Source organism: Tachyglossus aculeatus, chromosome 16 (assembly GCF_015852505.1).
Source record: "Tachyglossus aculeatus isolate mTacAcu1 chromosome 16, mTacAcu1.pri, whole genome shotgun sequence".
NCBI classification, from domain to species: domain Eukaryota; kingdom Metazoa; phylum Chordata; class Mammalia; order Monotremata; family Tachyglossidae; genus Tachyglossus; species Tachyglossus aculeatus.
This window is the reverse complement of record NC_052081.1, coordinates 4,403,233-4,412,426: the sequence shown is the minus strand read 5'-3', so window position 1 is coordinate 4,412,426 and position 9,194 is coordinate 4,403,233.

The window sequence follows — 9,194 nt, the reverse complement described above, 5'->3', positions numbered from 1 at the left end:
CAAGTTGGCAACATATAGAGACAGTCCCTACCCAACAGTGGGCTCACAGTCTAAAATAATAATAATAATAATAATGGCATTTATTAAGCACTTACTATGTGCAAAGCACTGTTCTAAGCGCCGGGGAGGTTACAAGGTGATCAGGTTGTCCCACGGGGGGCTCATAATCTTAATTAATCCCTATTTTACAGATGAGGTAACTGAGGCCCAGAGAAGTTAAGTGACTTGCCCAAAGTCACACAGCTGACAAGTGGCAGAGTCAGAATTAGAACCCATGACCTCTGATTCCCAAGCTCGGGCTCTTTCCTCTGAGCCACGGTGCATCTCCTGGCACATAGTGGGCGCTTCATTCGATCGTTTTTATTGAGCGCTTATTATTCTTCAGTTGTATTTATTGAGTGCTTACTTTGTGCATAGCACTGGACTAAGCACTGAGAAGCAGCGTGGCTCAGTGGAAAGAACACGGGCTTTGGAGTCAGAGGTCAGGGGTTCAAATCCCGGCTCCGCCAGCTGTCAGCTGTGTGACTTTGGGCAAGTCACTTCACTTCTCTGGGCCTCAGTTCCCTCATCTGTAAAATGGGGATTAAGACTGTGAGCCCCCTGTGGGCCAATCTGATCACCTTGTAACCTCCCCAGAGCTTAGAACAGTGTTTTGCACATAGTAAGCGCTTAATAAATACCATCATTATTATTGTCTATGAATCTTTCTGAAGTCATCTGTACCCTTCCTCTTAATAATAATAATTATGGTGTTTCTGAAGCACTTACTATGTGCAGAGCACTGTAGTAAGCGCTTACCCGGGATCCGTGAATCTCTCTGAAGTCATCTGTACCCTTCCACTTAACAATTGTGGTATCTGTGAAGCGCTTACTATGTGCAGAGCACTGTAGTAAGTGCTTACCCGGGATCCATGAATCTCTCTGAAGTCATCTGTACCCTTCCACTTAACAATTGTGGTATTTGTGAAGCGCTTACTATGTGCAGAGCACTGTAGTAAGCGCTTACCCGGGATCTGTGAATCTCTCTGAAGTCATCTGTACCCTTCCACTTAACAATTATGGTATTTGTGAAGCGCTTACTATGTGCAGAGCACTGTAGTAAGCGCTTACCCGGGATCCATGAATCTCTCTGAAGTCATCTGTACCCTTCCACTTAACAATTATGGTATCTGTGAAGCACTTACTATATGCAGAGCACTGTAGTAAGCGCTTACCCGGGATCCATGAATCTCTCTGAAGTCATCTGTACCCTTCCACTTAACAATTGTGGTATTTGTGAAGCGCTTACTATGTGCAGAGCACTGTAGTAAGCGCTTACCCGGGATCCATGAATCTCTCTGAAGTCATCTGTACCCTTCCACTTAACAATTATGGTATTTGTGAAGCACTTACTATGTGCAGAGCACTGTAGTAAGCGCTTACCCGGGATCCATGAATCTCTCTGAAGTCATCTGTACCCTTCCACTTAACAATTATGGTATTTGTGAAGCGCTTACTATGTGCAGAGCACTGTAGTAAGCGCTTACCCGGGATCCATGAATCTCTCTGAAGTCATCTGTACCCTTCCACTTAACAATTATGGTATCTGTGAAGCACTTACTATATGCAGAGCACTGTAGTAAGCGCTTACCCGAGATCCGTGAATCTCTCTGAAGTCATCTGTACCCTTCCACTTAACAATTGTGGTATTTGTGAAGCGCTTACTATGTGCAGAGCACTGTAGTAAGCGCTTACCCGGGATCCGTGAATCTCTCAGAAGTCATTTGTACCCTTCCTCTTAATAATGATGGTATTTGTGAAGCGCTTACTATGTGTGGCGCACTGAACTAAGTGCCGGGGTGGATGCAAGCAAATCGGGCTGGACACAGTCCCTGCTCCAGTTGGGGTTCATGGTCTCAAGATGTGAGAAGCAACATGACTCAGTGGAAAGAGCAGGGGCTTTGGAGTCAGAGGTCATGGGTTCAAATCCTGACTCCGCCGCTTCTCAGCTGTGTGACTCTGGGCAAGTCACTTAACTTCTCTGGGCCTCAGTTACCACATCTGTAAAATGGATTAAGACGGTGAGCCCCCCATGGTTCAACCTGATCCCCTTGTAACCTCCCCAGCACTTAGAACAGTGCTTTGCACATAGTAAGCGCTTAATAAATGCCATTATTATTATTATTGTTGTTGTTATTATGACGTCACTGAGGCCCAGAGAAGTGAAGTGACTTCATTCATTCATTCAGTTGTATTTGTTGAGCTCTTACTCTGTGCAGAGCACTGTACTAAGCGCTTGGAAAGTACAATTTGGTCACAGAGACAATCCCTACCCACTTGCCCAAGGTCACACAGCAGAGAAGCGGCAGAGACAATCAGTGGTCTTTATTGAGCTCTTACTGGGTGCAGAGCACTGTACTGAACGCTCCCTGCCCACAGTGTTCCCTGCCAAAACGAGTTTACAGTCTAGAGGGGAAGAAAGACATCAATATAAATAAATGACACTTAGTCGTATTTATTGAGCACTTACTGGGTGCAGAGCACTGTACTAAACGCCCCTTGCCCACAGCGTTCCCTGCCAAAACGAGTTTACAGTCTAGAGGGGAAGAAAGACATCAATATAAATAAATGACACAGTCAGTCATATTTATTGAGCACTTACTGGGTGCAGAGCACTGTACTAAACGCTCCTTGCCCACAGCATTCCCTGCCAAAATGAGTTTACAGTCTAGAGGGGGAGACAGACATAAATATAAATGACGGATATGTCAATCAGTCAGTCAGTCAATCGTATTTATTGAGCACTTACTGTGTGCAGAGCACTGTACCAAATGCTCCTTGCCCACAATGTTCCCTGCCAAAACTAGTTTACAGTCCAGAGGGGAAGAAAGACATCAATATAAATAAATGACAATTAGTCATATTTATTGAGCACTTACTGGGTGCAGAGCACTGTACTAAATGCCCCTTGCCCACAGCATTCCCTGCCAAAACGAGTTTACAGTCTAGAGGGGGAGACAGACATAAATATAAATAAATGACGGATATGTCAATCAGTCAATCAGTCAATCGTATTTATTGAGAACTTACTGTGTGCAGAGCACTGTACTAAACCCTCCTTGCCCACAGCATTCCCTGCCAAAAGGAGTTTACAGTCTAGAGGGAGAGACAGACATTAATATAAATAAGTGACGGATATATCAATCAGTCAGTCAGTCAATCGTATTTATTGAGCACATATTGTGTGCAGAGCATGGTATTAAGCGCTTGGGAGAGGACAATGCAACAGTAAACAGACGTATTCTCTGCCCACAACGAGCTTACAGTCTAGAGAGGGAAACAGACATTCATGTAAATTAATAAACAGTCAAAAGTGCTGTGGGGCTGAGGGAGGGGTGAGTAATGGATGCAAATCCGAGGGCAAGGGGAATGCAGAAGGGAGTGGGAGAAGAGAAAATGAGGACCACCAGAGAAGGCCTCGGAGCAGATGGGCCTCATTCGGAAGCTGCTCTGTTTCTCATTCATCATCATCATCATCAATCGTATTTATTGAGCGCTTACTGTGTGCAGAGCACTGTACTAAGCGCTTGGGAAGTACAAGTTGGCAACATATAGAGACAGTCCCTACCCAACAGTGGGCTCACAGTCTAAAAGGGGGAGCCAGAGAACAAAACCAAACATACTAACAAAATAAAATAAATAGAATAGATATGAACAAGTAAAATAAATAAATAAAGTAACAAATATGTACAAACATATATACATATATACAGGGGCTGTGGGGAAGGGAAGGAGGTAAGATGGGGGGATGGAGAGGGGGACGAGGGGGAGAGGAAGGAAGGGGCTCAGTCTGGGAAGGCCTCCTGGAGGAGGTGAGCTCTCAGTAGGGCCTTGAAGGGAGGAAGAGAGCTAGCTTGGCGGAGGGGCAGAGGGAGGGCATTCCGGGCCCGGGGGAGGACGTGGGCCGGGGGTCGATGGCGGGACAGGCGAGAACGAGGTACGGTGAGGATTCATTCATTCTCTCATTCATTCATTAATGTATTCAATCAATCGTACTTATTAAGCTTCTACAGTGCGCAGAGCACTGTACTAGTTTTTAGGCTGCGTGTCACCCTTCGAATAGGTTTTTATCCTAAAGAATTTACCTTCACCTTCTTTTCCTGTCTCTACTTTGTCTAGCTCCTTTTCCAATTTGCCCAAGCAGCCCAACGATGTCCCCTGGATGGGATTACCTCCAACGAGTGTGGTTAGCTCGCCTCAGCTCTCTGTACAGGGCACCTAAAGCCCATCCAACACCCCCATACAGTACTATTTGGCATATCCAGAACTGAGGCACAGAGAGCTTAAGTGATTTGCCCCAGGACACACAGCAGGTCAGGGGCAGATCTGAGATTAGAAATGGGGATCTCCCGACTCCGGGGACTAGGCATTTTCCACTAGGCAACGTTGACCTTGGCCTTGAGATTTAATAATAACAATAATAATAATAATAATAATAATAATAATAATAATAATAGTATTTGTTAAGTGCCTACTATGGGCTATTCTAAGCGCAGGAATTTAAGAGTTGAGAAGCTGTGTGCTGTAATTGCTGATTATAGTGCTAGAGATTTGTTGGAGCGTCATTCACATTCTCTAGTCTCTGCCAGTTGTGTTCCCGCTGGGCACGGAGTGAAACGAGATGGGCAGGGGTGCAGCACTTGGCTACCCATCATGGCTAGTGGAAAGACCACGGGCCTGAGAGTCAAAGGACCTGGGTTCTAATCCCGGCTCCGCCACTCGTCTGCTGTGTGACTGTGGGCAAGACACTTCACTTCTCTGTGCTTCGTTCCCCTCATCTGTAAAGTAGGGAATAAGTCGGTGAGTCCCACATGGGACTTGGACTGTGTCCAATCTGATTGCCTTGTATCTACCCCAGAGTTTAAAACAGTGCCTGCCACATATTCATTCATTCGATCATATTTATTGAGCACTTACTGTGTGCAGAACACTGTACTAAGCGCTTGGAAAGTTCCATTCGGCAATAGAGACAATCCCTCCCTGAAGGGCTCACGGTCTAGAAAGGGGGAGACAGACAACAAAACAAAACAAGTATAGCATCAATGGAAATAAATAGAATTATAGATATATACACCTCATTAATAAAATAGAGTTATAAATATGTACATATAGACACAAGTGCTGTGGGGCAGGGAGGGAGGTAGAGCAGAGGGAGGGAGTTGGAGCGATGGGGAGGGAAGGAGGAGCAGAGGAAAAGGGGGGATTGATGTGGGAAAGCCTCCTGGAGGAGGTGAGCTTTCAGTAGGGCATAGGAAGCACTGAACAAATGCCATTTTAAAAAATGCATAGAAAGCCTGTTTCCTCACAGAGCCCATTGGCGGCCGAAGTGATGGATGTTGGGACAGTGTTGGGAAGATACTGGGAAGACTGTGTCCAACATGATTAGCTTGTTGTCCTCCAGAATGTAAGCTCACTATGGGCAGGGAACGTCTGCTAATTCACTTGTACGATACTCTCCCAAGCGCTTAGTACAGTGTTCTGCCCATAGTAAGCGCTCAGTAAATACCACTATTTTAGTGATTGATTGACTGACTGATTGAAGAGGAAAAAACCCCATTCCCTGTTTATCCTTAAGACTTTTATTAATGATGCGCATAGATCTATAATTCTATTTATCTATTTTTGATGCTATTGATGCCTGTCTATTTGATTTGTTTTGTTGTCTGTCGCCCCCTTCTAGACTGTGAGCTCATTGTTGGGTAGGGATGGTCTCCGTCTGTTCCCGAAATGTACTTTCCAAGCGTTTAGTACAGTGCTCTGCACACAGTAAGCGCTCAATAAATGGGTAGGGACTGTCTCTATATGTTGCCAACTTGTACTTCCCAAGCGCTTAGTACAGTGCTCTGCACACAGTAAGCGCTCAATAAATACGATTGATGATGATGATGATGATAAATACGATGGAATGACTGAATTTTATCCTGGTCTCTAGGTGACATTATTGAGACTCATCTGAGTTCCTATTGTCTTGCCACTAGGTGGCAGCAGGGAGAACACACTGCTATGTTTATTATTATTATTATTATTGTTATTATTATTATTATTATTATTACTACTACTACTAATAATAATAATGACATTTGTTAAGCACTTAGTCTGTGCCAAGCACTGCCTAAAACGATCTCTTATAGTCTACAAAAGACTAGTAGAAGCAGCGTGGCTCAGTGGAAAGAGCCCGGGTTTGGGAGTCAGAGGCTGTGGGTTCGAATTCTCACTCCACCACTTCATTCATTCATTTATTCATTCAATCGTATTTATTGAGCGCTTACTGTGTGCAGAGCACTGTACTAAGCGCTTGGGAAGTACAAGTTGGCAACACATATAGACGGTCTCTACCCAACAGTGGGCTCACAGTCTAGAAGGGGGAGACACAAAACAAAACATATTAACAGAATAAAATAAATAGAATAAATATGTACAAGTAAAATAAATCAATAAATAGAGTAATAAATGCGTACAAACATATATACATATATACAGGTGCTGTGGGGAAGGGAAGGAGGTAAGGCGGGGGGATGGAGAGGGGGAGGAGGGGACTTGTCACCACTTAGCTGTGTGACTTTGGGAAAGTCACTTAACTTCTCTGGGCCTCAGTTACCTCATCTGGAAAATGGGAATTAAGACTGTGGGCCCCTCGTGGGACAACCTAATCACCTTGTATCCCCCCACCAGCACTTAGAACAGTGTGTCTCACATAGTAAGCACTTAACAAATACCATTATTAATTATTATTATTAGTAGTAAGGAGTTGATTGATCAGTGAACAGGCCTGGGGCACAAGGAAGGGAAAGGCCTGAAGGAACAACCCTGGCCCCATATCTCTATGGCCTTACCCTATCTCTAACTTCTAGGAGAAGCAGCATGACATAGTGGACAGAGCCTGGGCCTGGGAGTTGGAGGGTTATGGGTTCTAATCCCGGCCCCGCCACTTGTCTGCTGTGTGGCCTTGGGCAAGTCACTTCACTTCCCTGGGCCTCAGTGACCTCATCTGTAAAATGGGGATCAAGACCCTAAGTCCCACATTGAACAGGGACTATGTTCAACCAGATTTGCTTGTATCCACCTCAGTGTTTAGTACAGTGCCTGGCACAAAGTAAGCACTCAACAAATACCACTATTATTATTATTATTGTTATTATGGTATTTGTTAAGCGCTTACTATGTGCCAAGCACTGTTCTAAGTGCTGGGATAGATAAAAGGCAATCATCATCAATCGTATTTATTGAGCGCCTACTATGTGCAGAGCACTGTACTAAGCGCTTGGGAAGTACAAATTGGCAACATATAGAGACAGTCCCTACCCAACAGTGGGCTCACAGTCTAAAAGGCAATCAGGTTGTCCTGCGTGGGGCTCATAGTCTCAATCCCCTTTTTACAGATGAGATAACTGAGGCCCAGAGAAGTGAAGTGACTTGCCCAAGGCCACACAGCAGACAAGTGGCGGAGTGGGATTAGAACCCATGACCTTCTGACTCTGAGGCCCATGCTCTATCCATTACACCTTGCTGCTTCTCTATACCATAATACTATAGTAATAATACTTTCCCAAGTGCTTAGTACAGTGTTCTGCACATAGTGAGTGCTCAGTAAACACCACAGATTGATTGATTGTCTTTTTCTGTACTCCCAGATCATTCATTCATTCATTCAAGCAGCGTGGCTTAGTGGAAAGAGCACAGGTTTGGGAGTCAGAGGGTGTGGGTTCTAATCCCGGCTCCTCCACTTATCAGCTGTGTGACTTTGGGCAAGTCACTTAACTTCTCTGTGCCTCAGTTACCTCATCTGTAAAACAGGGATGAAGACTGTGAGCCCCACGTGGAACAACCCGATTACCTTGTATCTACCCTAGCGCTTAGAACAGTGCTCGGCACATAGTAAGCGCTTAACAAATAATAATAATAATAATAATAATAATAATAATAATGACATTTATTAAGCGCTTACTATCTGCAAAGCACTGTTCTAAGCACTGGGGAGGTTACAATGTGATCAGGTTGTCCCACTAGGGGCTCACAGTCTTCATCCCCATTTTACAGTTGAGGTAACTGAGGCCCAGAGAAGTGAAGTGACTTGCCCAAAGTCACCCAGCTGACAAGTGGTGGAGCCGGGATTTGAACCCATAACCTCTGACTCCAAAGCCTGGGCTCCTTCCACTGAGCCACGCTGCTTCCAAATGTTATTATTATTATTATTATTATTATTATTATTATTATTATTATTATCATTATTATTATTATTATTTATTGAGTTTTTACTGTGTAAAGAGCACTGTACTAAGCGCTTGGAAAGTACAATGTAGCAATAAAAAGAGACAATCCCTTCCCCCGCCAGGCTTACAGTCTAGAAGATCCAAACACCTACCTCATTTGTCTAGTGAAAGGCGAAAGTACCAAGCCCCATTATTCATTCATTCAATCGTATTTATTGAGCGCTTACTGTGTGCAGAGCATTGTCCTAAGCGCTTGGAAAAGCACAATACAACAATAAACAGTGACATTTCCTGCCCACAATGAGATCACAGTCTGGAGGGGAGGTAGACATCAATACAGATATATAAAATGACAGATATGGACTCAAGTGCTTTGGGGCTGGGAGGCGGGGAATCAATCAATCATCGTCATCATCATCATCATCATCAATCGTATTTATTGAGCGCTTACTATGTGCAGAGCACTGTACTAAGCGCTTGGGTAGTACAAATTGGCAACATATAGAGACAGTCCCTACCCAGCAGTGGGCTCACAGTCTATAAGGGGGAGACAGAGAACAAAACCAAACATACTAACAAAATAAAATAAATAGAATCAATGTGTACAAGTAAAATAAATAAATAAATAAATAGAGTAATAAATATGTACAAACATATATACACATGTACAGGTGCTGTGGGGAAGGGAGGGAGAGGGGGACGAGGGGGAGAGGAAGGAAGGGGCTCAGTCTGGGAAGGCCTCCTGGAGGAGGTGAGCTCTCAGTAGGGCCTTGAAGGGATTTATTGAGCGCTTACTGTGTGCAGAGCACTGTACTAAGCGCTTGGGAAGTACAAGCTGGCGACATAGAGAGACGGTCCCTACCCAACAGTGGGCTCACAGTCTAGAAGGGGGGGGACAGAGAACAAAACCAAACATACTAACGGAATAAAATAGGAAAGGGAGCG